The following is a 13,572-nucleotide window of genomic DNA, read 5'->3' on the forward strand; positions in this document are numbered from 1 at the left end:
TATACACCAACAACAAGACAGAAGAAAGAGAAATTAAGGAGTCGATCCCATTTACAATTGCACCCAAAACCATAAGATACCTAGGAATAAATCTAACCAAAGAGGCAAAGGATCTGTACTCAGAAAACTATAAAATACTCATGAAAGAAATTGAGGAAGACACAAAGAAATGGAAAAATGTTCCACGTTCATGGATTGGAAGAACAAATATTGTGAAGATGTCAATGCTACCTAGAGCAATCTACACATTCAATGCAATCCCTATCAAAATACCATCCAGGGGCGCCTGGGTGGCTCAGTCATTAAGCGTCTGCCTTCAGCTCAGGTCATGATCCCAGGGTCCTGGGATCGAGCCCCGCGTCTGGCTCCCTGCTCTGCGGGAAGCCTGCTTCTCCCTCTCCCACTCCCCCTGCTTGTGTTCCCTCTCTCGCTGTGTCTCTCTGTCAAATAAATAAATAAAATCTTTAAAAAAAAAAAAAAAGAACTCATTAAAAAAAAAAAACAAAATACCATCCACTTTTTTCAAAGAAACAGAACAAATAATCCTAAAATTTGTATGGAACCAGAAAAGACCCTGAATAGCCAGAGGAATGTTGAAAAAGAAAAGCAAAGCTGGCGGCATCACAATTCTGGACCTCAAGCTCTATTACAAAGCTGTCATCATCAAGACAGTATGGTACTGGCACAAAAACAGACACCTCAATCAATGGAACAGAATAGAGAGCCCAGAAATGGACCCTCAACTCTATGGTCAACTCATCTTTGACAAAGCAGGAAAGAATGTCCAATGGAAAAAAGACAGTCTCTTCAACAAATGGTGTTGGGAAAATTGGACAGCCACATGCAGAAGAATGAAACTGGACCATTTCCTTACACCACACACAAAAGTAGACTCATATGGTTGAAAGACCTAAATATGAGACAGGATTCCATCAAAATCCTAAAGGAGAACACAGGCAGCAACCTCTTCGACCTCAGCCGCAGCAACTTCTTCCTAGAAACATCACCAAAGGCAAGGGAAGCAAGGGCAAAAATGAACTATTGAGACCTCATCAAGATAAAAAGCTTTTGCACAGCAAAAGAAACAGTCAACAAAACCAAAAGACAACTGACAGAATGGGAGAAGATATTTGCAAATGACATATCAGATAAAGGGCTAGTCTATATAGAACTTATCAAACTCTATAAAGAACTTATCATTATCTATATAGAACTTACCTATATCTATAAAGAACTTATCTATAAAGACCTTATCAAACTCAACACCCAAAGAATAAATGATCCAATCAAGAAATGGGCAGAAGACATGAACAGACATTTTTCTAAAGAAGACATCCAAATGGCCAACAGACATATGAAAAAGTGCTCAACATCACTCAGCATCAGGGAAATCCACAACAAAACCTCAGTGAGATACCACCTCACACCAGTCAGAATGGCTAAAATTAACAAGTCAGGAAACGACAGATGTTGGTGGGGATGCAGAGAAAGGGGAACTCTCCTACACTGTTGGTGGGAATGCAAGCTGGGGCAGCCACTCTGGAAAACAGTATGGAGGTTCCTCAAGAAGCTGAAAATAGAGCTACCATACGATCCAGCAATTGCACTACTGGGTATTTACCCCAAAGATACAAATGTAGGGATCCGAAGGGGTACATGCACCCCGATGTTTATAGCAGCAATGTCCACAATAGCCAAACTGTGGAAAGAGCCAAGATGTCCATCGACAGATGAATGGATAAAGAAGATGTGGTATATATACACAATGGAATATTATGCAGCCATCAAAAGGAATGAAATCTTGCCATTTGCAACGACGTGGATGGAACTGGAGGATATCATGCTAAGCGAAATAAGTCAATCAGAGAAAGACATGTATCATATGACCTCACTGATATGAGGAATTCTTAATCTCAGGAAACAAACTAAGGGTTGCTGGAGTGGTGGGGGGTGGGAGGGATGGGGTGGCTGGGTAATAGATATTGGGGAGGTATGTGCTATGGTGAGCGCTGTGAATTGTGCAAGACTGTTGAATCCCAGACCTGTACCTCTGAAACAAATAATACATTATATGTTAAAAAAAAAAAAAAGCAGGATGGGAAGAATGAAGGGGGGAAAATCAGAGGGGGAGACGAACCATGAGAGACTATGGACTTTGAGAAACAAACTGAGGGTTCTAGAGGGGAGGGGGGTAGGGGGATGGGTTAGCCTGGTGATGGGTATTAAAGAGGGCACAAACTGCATGGAGCACTGGGTGTTATATGCAAACAATGAATCATGGAACACTACATCAAAAACTAATGATGTAATGTATGGTGATTAACATAATAAAAAAAATGTTGAAAGAAAGGTTTATTATTGAATAAAACATCCAGCCAGAATATGCTGTGCAAAATCAGTCTGCTAAGAAATTGCAAAGATAGCAGGAAATCTTACCATTTTACGTAGCCAAGCAGGCAACTCATTACACACATGTTCTCAAGCTGAACAATAACTGGTCCTCAAGCGAGAGAATTTTACAGCACCCTGTGCCATGCATAAGTTCATCCTAAATGCACCTGGCAATTGGGGTGGCTGTAAGGGTTTGCTAATTAGATTTATCCAAAGGGAAAATAAACTTCTCAGATCTCTGTAACAGGAGACAGTATTGCAACTTAGAGCAATGTACCCACTGAAGTTAGCCTCTGACCCTCTCATGGAAACTAGGAAATAGGAGCACCATATTCCTTGATGGTCATGTTACAGAAATGGCTCCCAGATACTCCTGGGTCTTTAAGGGAATAAGAATCTTGCTGAGCTTTTTAGAAGACTTACGTACATTTCTAAAAGACAGAGAAACAATTTACAAATTTTCTCAAGTAAATGCTGTCAGAATAAGGAGAACGAAGTATCTCTGATTTTCAACGGGAGAATTAAGCCTCTGATTTTTAACTGCATTTGACCTTACATAGAGCGCCATGTCTACCACATTGGTCTGCCTAGTCTATTATCCCTTCATAAAGACTCTTTTATTACATATAAAGTAACCATCCTTTTTAATTCCTACCAACACTGAAACTGGTATATAAAATCTCCAAATGTTTTTTCTGACCTATTAACAGTAATTAAAAAAAAAAAAAACAGGCCAAAAAACGTATAGGTTCTCAATATTAAAATTCATCTACGCAATATAAATTACTCCAGATTAATGCTTACATACAAACACAGAACCACAAACTTAACTACAACAACTTGAAAGACCCCAAACATTGAATTTCAAAGGATGAACAATACCTTGTGATGCACTTCAGGAGATTAAAAAGCAAGAAAAAGTTAATTCTCTTTGCAATTTGCAGCTCTAATAGGCTATTAGGTAGACCTGTATCAGCAATAGGTAGCTGAAAAAAAAGATGGGCCTGGAGGTTCCAGGACTGTTCTCTTACTCTGGAAGTACATGCTCCACAGTGGACATAATGCAGTCCTAGCACAGGGGCCTACCTGTATCTCACACAGTGTAGTCCCAGGGTCTCAAACTGACCGGCAAATGCATCTCGGTCCAATCTCAAAATTCCTGAGAAAAGAAAAAAAAAAGCTACTGAGGTAGAAATAAATTTCAAGTTTAGATAGAAGGAGGGATAATATAAGATCATATTTTTATAGAGATCCTCATTAACATCTGGAAAGGAAAGCAGAGGCATCCTGAATTGTCAAGGTATTATCATTTAAAGGACAATTGCTGAGCATAATAGGAAGCTCACCAAGCTGATTCCTGTCAGTCTGACACTTTGCTGGAGGCATGAAAATGTCAATTCAAATGAGGTTGCAGACTACAAAGTCCTTAAAATGACAGGTAAATTCAGGCACATTGTAGAAAATAATATTATTTGACAATCTTTAGTTTATAAATGGCTCAATAAATCACAGTGACAAAGAAAAAAACCATAGCCTTTAATAAAAATTTAACAGAATATAAGAAATAGTTGACAAACTGATGATTATAATGAAAGAGATTGACACACTTCTGAATAGTAGATTCCAGTAAAAAAAATTTAAATGTCACAGTTATAAAGTATGATCTAAGATTAATATATTAAGATCACTCATCTAACAGAAAATACACCTTCTCCATAAACATATATGAAATACCTGTAAAACTTGCCCACCACAAGATCTCAAAGCAAATCTCAACAAAAAATATGGCACACTCCTGTCAATTTTTACCATTCTAACTGGTGTAAGGTGGTATCTCAATGTGGTTTTGATTTGAATTTCCCTGATGGCTAATGATGATGAACATTCTTTCATGTGTCTGTTAGCCATTTCTATGTCTTCTTCAGAGAAGTGTCTGTTCATGTCTTCTCCCCATTTTTTGACTTATTTGTTTTCTGAGTGTTGAGTTTGAGAAGTTCTTTATAGATCTCAGATATCAGCCCTTTGTCTGTAGTGTCATTTACAAATATCTTCTCCCATTCTATGGGTTACTTCTTTGTTTTGTTGACTGTTTCCTTTGCTGTGCAAAAGGCTTTTATCTTGAAGAAGTCCCAAAAGTTCATTTTTGCTTTTGTTTCACTAGCTTTTGGAGATGTATCTTGAAAGAAGTTGCTGTGGCCGATGTCAAAGAGGTTACTGCCTATGTTCTCCTCTAGGATTTTGATGGATTCCTGTCTCACATTGAGGTCTTCCATCCATTTTTAGTTTATCTTTGTGTATGGTGTTAGAGAATGGTCGAGTTTCATTCTTCTGCATGTGGCTGTCCAATTTTCCCAGCACCATTTATTGAAGAGACTGTCTTTTTTCCATTGCGTATTTTTTCCTGCTTTGTTGAAGATTATTTGACCATAGAGTTGAGGGTCCATATCTGGGCTCTCTATTCTGTTCCATTGGTCTATATGTCTGTTTTTGTGCCAGTACCATGCTGTCTTGGTGATCACTGCTTTGTAATATAGTTTGAAATCAGGCAACGTGATGCCCCCAGTTTTGTGTTTCTTTTTCAACATTTCCTTGGTGATTCGAGGTCATTTGTGGAACATAAGGAATAGCATGGAGGACATTAGGAGAAGGAAGGGAAAAATGAAGGGGGAAATCGGAGGGGAGATGAACCATGAGAGACTATGGACTCCAAGAAACAAACTGAGGGTTTTAGAGGGGAGGGGGTGGGGGGATGGGTTAGCCCGGTGATGGGTATTAAGGAAAGCATGTATTGCATGGAGCACTGGGTGTTATACAAGAACAATGAATCATGGGACACTACATCACAAACTAATGATGTACTGTATGGTGACTAACATAACAAAATTAAATTAAATTAAAAAAATATATGGCACAGTATTAAAATCATCTTCTTTGGGGCACCTGGGTGCTCAGCGGATTAAATGTCTGCCTTTGGCTCAGGTCATGATGCCAGGGTCCTGGGATCAAGCCCCAAGTTGGGCTCCCTGCTCAGTGGGGAGTCTGCTTCTCCCTCTGCCCCTCCCCCTGCTTGTGCTCTCTCTCTCCAATTATAAATAAAATCTTAAAAAAAATCTTCTTTGACCACAATGCAACAAAATGAGAACAAGAACCCCCCAACTTGATTTTTTTATAGTTCCACTCAGTACAATTCATTGTTCAAAGAAAAAAAATCTCAATGAAAATAAAATAGGCCTCTGTCAAAGTTGATTAAAAAAACCAAAAAGGAGTGCCTGGGTCACTGACTCAGTTAAGCAGTTAAGCATCTGACTCTTGATTTCAGCTCAGGTCATGATCTCAGGGTTGTGAGCTCAGGCCCTGCGTCAGGCTCTACACTGTGCATGGAGCCTGCTTGAGATTCTCTTTCTCCCTCTGTCCCTCCCCACTCTTTAAAAAAGAAAACACAGACAAAATATAAATCAAACAAAATGAAAATAGAAAACTGGCTAGAGATAAAGCAAATTAAAAGATAATAAAGATATAATTGTTGGGCCACACTCATGGGATTTCCACAGGTGAAATCTGAAATTGGCCCCTGTGCATGCAAGGCAAGGAGAGACCAAAGACCAGGCCACTCCAGGTTGCTAGACGGCAGTTTTAATAAGCAAGGGGACTTATATTTAAGGCTTGGCTTGGGCGGCCACAAGATGAATAAATCTCCACACCCATGTATCAGAACCTTAAAAGTTTATATATAGAGGCCATCACTGGGTTCAGTCACATATACCATCAGAATAGTCTCAACAACACATTGCTCTCTCAATGCTGCACCCTTGAAACTGGGTCCTACCAGGGGAACAACAAGCAGAATATACATCCCAAAGACAAGGAAATGAGGAAGGGCAAGGAGGCTGAGATTGTCCAGGCCCACCTCACAGGTCAACTGGCAGTCATGTCCTCTTGATGACCTACCCCAACATTCTATATTTTGTAAGCAGCTCTTGTTTCACATGCCCCCTTCTTCCACAGTGGGTCCTCAGCAGTTAATAAGAGGTTTTATTAGCATGGAGGTGGCTTGTTTGGTGACTGTCTGTACATGATACCATGATCTACATGATACCACAGCAGCAAGAGAGGAAGTTCTAAGAGAAAATACAGATTAAAATAATGATTCCCAATATAAGTGACAATATTTTCTACCAAGAGCCCCATGATCCAAACCATTTATTAAGTCCTTTAAGCTGGCGGGAGGAGGAGAGTCAGATTACTCATGTGTCTTCATGTGATTTAATAAAATGATGTATTAGCAGACTCTTTTGAGCCTACAGCTCAAATATACATAAGCCAGGGTAAGCCATATGAACCCATCCCAAATCTCAACATTGCCAACTATGGCTTCAATGGTGGTACTTTTAGGACCTTCCCAGTCACCAGTCTGATGGGCTGCCTTGTGTAATCTGACAGAAAAAGTATGAACAATATACTACTTTGTCTGGATAATGATATAGGTACCTCCTTGTGAGGCACTCATAATATCCAAACCCATTCTATTTTAGAAAACAGATTTTCTTATTAAAGACATTTCAGTGTTTCCTAAAGATAAGCTTTGCTTGCTGTCATTTCAGGCTTGCTAGGTTAATGTAGTAAGTGCTTCCTTGAGCACTATAGTGTCCTCCAGGCCAATGGAGGGGTCAAATACAGCAGCCAAACAATCATACCAGTGGAAAACAAAATGTGGCCATCTAGCCTTGGCAAGACAGAGGTTCACAATTTTTGATATGGTGGGGTGGATTCCCCCCTATGTGCAGGGAAAACCCAGAGTGCAGTGGCCCCACCACCCAGGTGGAAGGCATGGATGTGAGTCCTATAACCCATTGTATTCCATTTGATGTTCACCAGTAAATACCTGGGCAGCACTATCAGTCAGTGCCAGACCAGTTGCTATCCTTTAATGTGACAGACTGACCACAAGGCCATCCATATCCATCCCATCTCTCTAGTGCAATTGGGCTGGTTCTATTTAGAGTCATTTTTCTGTTCTCAACATAGTGGTGCCCAGGTACTCAAACGTCCATAACCTGGGGTGAGCAACATGAATCTATTCCAAATCTGAGCAACAGCCATCCATGGCTTTGATGATGTATTTTTAGGACCCTTCTGATAAGCAGTTTGATGGGCTGCCTGTGTAGTTTGACAAAATATATATATATATATATATCTATGTCCAGTGTTATTGATAAAGTGTGCCACAGGCTTTGTTTCTGGATCAGTATTAGTAATATCTGATGACTTACGAGTACTAATCCTAGCTTGTCCTTCTTTAATGTACTGCTTTAAGGCCTTCCAATCCCCCCCTGCCCCATGGAGTGCTAACATCCCCATGGCAATCTTCATGAACTGGAGGGGGACAGTGGCTGACATACACAACATACACACAACAGCTGGATTGATTTGACAGACATATAAATAAGCCCATTGTAGAAAGGTATTTCCATCAAGTGCCCATCCTATCACCGGAAGTAATAGAAGTAACAGAAGTCTAAGGTCAAAAAAGATCTATTTAGTAGAAACTTGTATAGGAAGGTCTTCCCCTTGCATAAGAATTACACTGGTAGTGTGATCCTTAGATGTTACTGTGGCTGCAGCTTTAGCAATAGGACCTGATTGTGCATACATCTTGGCCAGGGAGAGGTGGCACTATCACTTGTGAACAGATGAATTAGGGCTGGGATATACCAGACCAGGATTCCCATCTCTTCCTCTCTTACAAGGGTGTGTATTCCAATTCAAGTACAGTGAGTGTCAACAGGTTTGGCTTATAGCAAGAAAGCAAGTTCCCAAAGCAGGTAAATAATTCCCCTTCCCCCAATAGGATAAGATAACTCCTCTATAATGGTGGGATATTCCATTGCAAATTCCAGCCTTACAGATCATTATCTTTGAAATGTGACCCCTGATCATTGTCTGTTCAACCAGAGTATCTGTACATGTTACTCAGCTTCTCTAATCCCTTAATGGATGGTGACTGGGGAGAATTTGGTTGGGTCAGATATAGGATCCACACAAACTAAGACAAATCTAGAACACTCAGAGGGAAGGGGCCAATGTAATCAATTTGACAATCCTTCACCTGATGGGAAATGCAGTGGATGTTAGGAGACTCCTTCATAGTTAGCTTAGGCATTTTTTAGAATATGCCAGAAAGGTAATTATTCCATTCACCATGTCACTGTATTTCAGGGGCAATCTGGCATCCTTGGTAATGCCATCCCATTTGGATACTACAGTGCCTACAGCTCAAATATCCATAAGCCAGGGTAAGCCACATGAACCCATCCCAAATCTGAACATTGACAACTATGGCTTCAATGGTGGTACTTTTAGGACCTTTCCAGCCACCAGTCTGATGCGCTGCCTTGTGTAATTTGACAGAAAAAGTGACCATGTGTTGATAGTGATCATGAAACTTAGCCTATGGTACACACCATTAGTAAAATCAGATGAAGAATAGAGTACTATTCCTAGTTTTCCCTTCCTTAATACACTACCTTTAAAGCCTTCCAATCCCCTCTCCGGAGTGGTGATACCCACCAGGGCAATCCTGACAAGCTAGAAAGGAGCAGGTGCCCACAGTTGGATTGATTCCTTTGCCAGGTATACAAGTGGGCCGATCCTGTGACCTGAACCCAAAGACTATCCAAAGTCTAAGGTTGAAGAGCCATATTTTGTAGGAACTTGACTTGTGGTCTGATCCTTCTGTATTAACATGGCTGCAGCTTTAGAAATTTGACCTGGTTATATATACATACGTGTCAGCTAGGAGAAGCAGGATGGTCAGCTGGGAAGAGATGGACTGGGGGCAGGATATGCCAAACCAGGATTTCCATCTTTTTCTTTCATTGCTGTGTATTCCATTCCACATAGGATTTTCAACAGGTTTGGCTTGCAGGATGAATGGGATTCCAGCGGAACTTAAGTACTTCCTCCTCATGGAGGCGTGGGGGTGGTGGTGCAAAGTAACTCTCCCACCCCAATGGGACATTTATCACACATGCCAGTAGAATATACTTTTCCCAGGTGTGATGGGGCTTGGTGTTCTCAGAAGCATAGCATGTTGACCACAGAGTCGGGGCAATGGCAGTCTCCCACAGCTTAGATACGTTTACAGTGTTGAACGTCTCATCAAGGGTCCCCAGCGAGGAAGATAGCGCAACAGGCCCTACCAGTTGATCATTCAAATGTTGTGAAGCCTGGAACAGTACTTTCATCCAAGCATCCAAAGTGGTTTCACCTGTTAGTAATTTAATCTTTGCTTTAGTATTCCATTCTTCCTTTCTACCAACAATACTCCTTGCAAGTCACAGGGGAGAGAGAACGTGCATTTCATGTGCTATTCTCTCACCCAGTTTTCTACATTGTGACCTATGAAATATGACCTCTGACCACCTTCTATTCCACAAGGGTATCCATATTACTCAGCTTCTCCAATCTCCAAATAGTGGCAGCCTGGTTGCACAGCCATGGGGGAAATCTTGGGTTAGGCTAGACATGGTATCCGCACAAACCAAGTCATATTTAGAAACTTTACTCAGAAGAGGTTGGCAATATCCTCTAACTGCCGATTTCCAGTTGGGAATTCCTATGGATGGCCCCAGACTCCTTTGGCAGTTGCTTCAGGCATTATTTAGAAAACCTAGGACATGCCTTTATTACATTAGCCAAGTTGTTTTATTTCAAGAGCAGTTGGCATCTTTGGCAAAACAACCCAGCACCTGAGTGCTACAGTGGCTCTTCTTCCCATGTGCCGAGTCTGCTGTATATACTCAAGAGCCAGTTGCTAGAGCTAAGCCATCAGCTTCTTCATTGCCAGAGGTTGTTGGGACCTTACAAAGCAGGGGTAGATAATAGTGGGACTTGCCTCAGGCTCTTGCAGGTATTCTCAAATGTTTCTCTACATATCCAGACCCCATAAGGGCTTATTCGTTATGATTTTTCCCTCCAGTTCCCACTCTCCAAGCCATAGGGTTAATTCCTGTAGCACAACCCAGTTGTCAGTGCTAAGTCTTAACAGCCAGGATTGTGAGTAATCACCAACCTGCTCTTAATTCACCCATGCTCTGGGGAAGTTCATTCCTCTTCCATCCAGATAGTGTCTGTGCTGAGCTAACAACTGCAGTCCATGGGCTTGGGTTGTCCTGACTAGAACCATCTATACACCATTCATCATCAGGAATTCTCCCCCATTCTCCCTATAGGTCACCATAGGAATAGGGGTGGGAAGACCTACACACTTTGTAGGGTCTAGTAGCACCCCTATTTCTAGAGATGCTGAACTGAAGGACTGGGTGTTCCTCTATTGCCAACAGGCAGGTCACTCAAAAAAGAGGAGTTTGAGCCATGGCAGAGGTGATTGATGGAACAGGTTTTCAACCCAAGCTTTAAAAGAAGGAAGGTTCTTACCACAATATGCTGTTACTTCATGAGAGATCTACCTGGAGTAGTGCTATGTACACTGCTAGGAGCTGTTGCTCTATAGAGGGTATACCAGATTTCTGGCACATTCCCCAGCTGAGACCAAAAATCCTACAATTATGCTCTCCTGTCATTGCTGCCACAGAGCCCAACCCATACCTTTAGGAATCACAGAGGTATCAAATACCAATGGAATCCCTGCTTGAGAGATGCCTATAACTTTAATCTGCTTCACTAGTACTTTTATCTTCTCAAAGGCAGCTTGCTACTCTGATCCCCAGTCCCTTATTTGCCCTTTCTTTAGCAGGCAGTCTAAGGGATGGAGGTACTGTGCCCGGTAGGGAATGTTAGTCCCCCAAACACCCACTAAGGTTTGTATCAGTTTTATGTTCTTAGGAGTTGGATAGGCTAGCATTTTATCAATCATAGCTTCTAAAATGGTATGTATCTCACCCGACCAAATGACTCTCAAAGACCTTAGGGAAGTACCTGGGCCTTGAATATTCTGTGGGTTCTCTATGTGTCTTGTTTTTCACACAGAAACTACAGAATATCCTATAAACAGAGGCAGTCTTCACAGGTTAATTTATAATCAATGCAATGGGCCATTGTACTAATATGGGGAAACAGTACAGGGATAGATCTTACATTACCATTCCATGACTTATTAAGGGGCTATGCAGATCGAGTTGAGGAAGCATTTCAAAAGCCCATTGTTTTTCCTCTCTCATGAAGCCAAGTTAAGTTTGTGATTCAGCAGTCCAGGAATCACTGAAAAATATCATTTGCTCAGTCTAGTATATAGCATGGTACACCCCTAGGATGGTGGCCACGTTGGGCACAGCCACGTGGATGGGGGCACTACCTTGCTCAGTTCTCAGTAGCCCATCATCATGTACCATCACCTCTCTAGCTCTACTGGGCATACCGACTGTTAAAAGCACTATAGTCTGTGTAATACCCCCCACTCAATGTGGTTCTTAAATATGTTCTTTTTATGTTCTGAGGCAACTTGTATTATAGAACAGTTTTTGTTGTTTTAGTTTTTGTGTTTTTTTTGTCAGGGTAATCAACTTATGGGTTACTACTTTGGATTCTGTGGTTGGATTAATCTTACCTGGAGGCAGAATTCACGGAGATTTGTACAGCGGATTTTGTAGGTTACCTATGCCCAATATGCTGCCTGGCATTGGAAAAAAAAAAAAAAACCCTCATTCTTATAGGTGCAGACTCCCAATTTGCACTGTCAAAAGGACCTTCCCGATCCTAACAGTATGTTCTCCATAACCACTGATGGCATCGAGGGGGCCAGAAGATTTCTGAGGGTTAGCAAGTATTAGAGTACATTCAGCTACAGCATCAAACAAAGCCTTCACTTTTATTTTTCAAAGAGCAGCTAAGAGCTCAAAAGGCCCTCACCTGGAATCAATCTTGGCTTTTATCCTCTATTTGGGGTTTGGGAATTGCCCACCATGGATGGGACTGTATCCCTGAGGATCTGCTTGAGCAGACAGATCATCAGGGATGGTAGATGCAGTCCCAGCATAATGAGGTCAAACCACATTGGTTTCTGGGCTACCTTTATTGGACCCTTACAGCTGGTTGAGGTAGCCTTTGGCTTTTTGAGCTCCTGTTCTGTCTGAAGTCTTTCAAGTAGCCCATACTCATTGTTGGCATCTGTCCGCTTTCCTTCCAACAGCAATTCATCGCCTGACATCCTAGGTCTCATGATTAGGCTCAGGCTGGATATCAGCATCCCACACCAGGTGCCTGGAATATACTAGCTTTCATTCCTGCAGCCAGTGTGCCCCAACCTGAGCCTTCGAAGACAGGAACATAGAGGGCTGGTCACCTTCCCAACTCCTTCAGAAGAATTTATATTCCCTCCTCTACAGACTTCTACTGTCGCATGTCCAGGGAGAGCCCCCTCATTGGTTTAACAATGCCTGCAGAAAAGAGTAATTCAATCTTCAAGGAAGTGAGTTCCTTAAACACCCCCGTAACACTAGGAAGGTGCTGCTGAAGGCAAGAGTGTGTGCACTGTCAAAAGGACCTTCCTGATCCTAACAGTATGTCCTCCATAACCACTGATGGCATCGAGGGGGCCAGAAGATTTCTGAGGGTTACCAAGTAGAGTACATTCAGCTACAGCATCAAACAAAGCCCTCACTTTTATTCTGTAAGAGCAGCTAAGAGCTCAAAAGGCCTAGAATCAATCTTGGCTTTTACCCTCTTTTATCCCTTATTTGGGGTTTGGGAATTGCCCACCATGGATGGGACTGTACCCCCTGTGGATTTGGTCACATATTCCATCCAGGTGTTCTCAATACAATGTAACTCTCACGGCTACCTGCTTGAAACTGGCTCCTGCTGTGCTAACAGTGGGCCGAACAGACCTCCCAAGGATGCGGGGAGAATGTTGGCCTGGGTCCAGATCACAGGTCAACCAGCGGTCATGTTCTCTAGATGACCTCCTCCAGCAACACTCAGCTATACTCTAATCAAGACAATGACCAAGATTAAATGGTTCAATTACTTAAAAATTATGGAAAGCCAACATTGGTGCAAAAGAAATAGAAAATTTAAGTAACTAATAAGTTCAAAGATATTGAAATAATAATTGGAACCCTTCCTCCCAAAAACATTTGCAGTAACTATTCCCAAATATTCAATATCAATTTTAGGCTTTCTAATTTAAGCTAAACAAATATTGCCATTTTCCTTAGCCTCAAT

At 41.6% G+C, this 13,572-nt stretch overlaps 1 long non-coding RNA gene across 3 annotated transcripts in view; it reads right to left on the minus strand.

The window, feature by feature from the left end:
* The window catches only part of LOC118522119 (uncharacterized), a 262,228-nt gene that overhangs the window by 88,011 nt on the left and 160,645 nt on the right, over nucleotides 1–13,572 (minus strand). For all 3 annotated transcript variants that reach the window (XR_013445354.1, XR_013445355.1, XR_013445356.1), the window contains one exon: nucleotides 3,478–3,550. This is a non-coding gene — a long non-coding RNA (uncharacterized LOC118522119). The remainder of the gene's footprint in view (nucleotides 1–3,477; nucleotides 3,551–13,572) is intronic.

The sequence above is a fragment of the Halichoerus grypus genome, chromosome 2, assembly GCF_964656455.1.
Source record: "Halichoerus grypus chromosome 2, mHalGry1.hap1.1, whole genome shotgun sequence".
NCBI classification, from domain to species: domain Eukaryota; kingdom Metazoa; phylum Chordata; class Mammalia; order Carnivora; family Phocidae; genus Halichoerus; species Halichoerus grypus.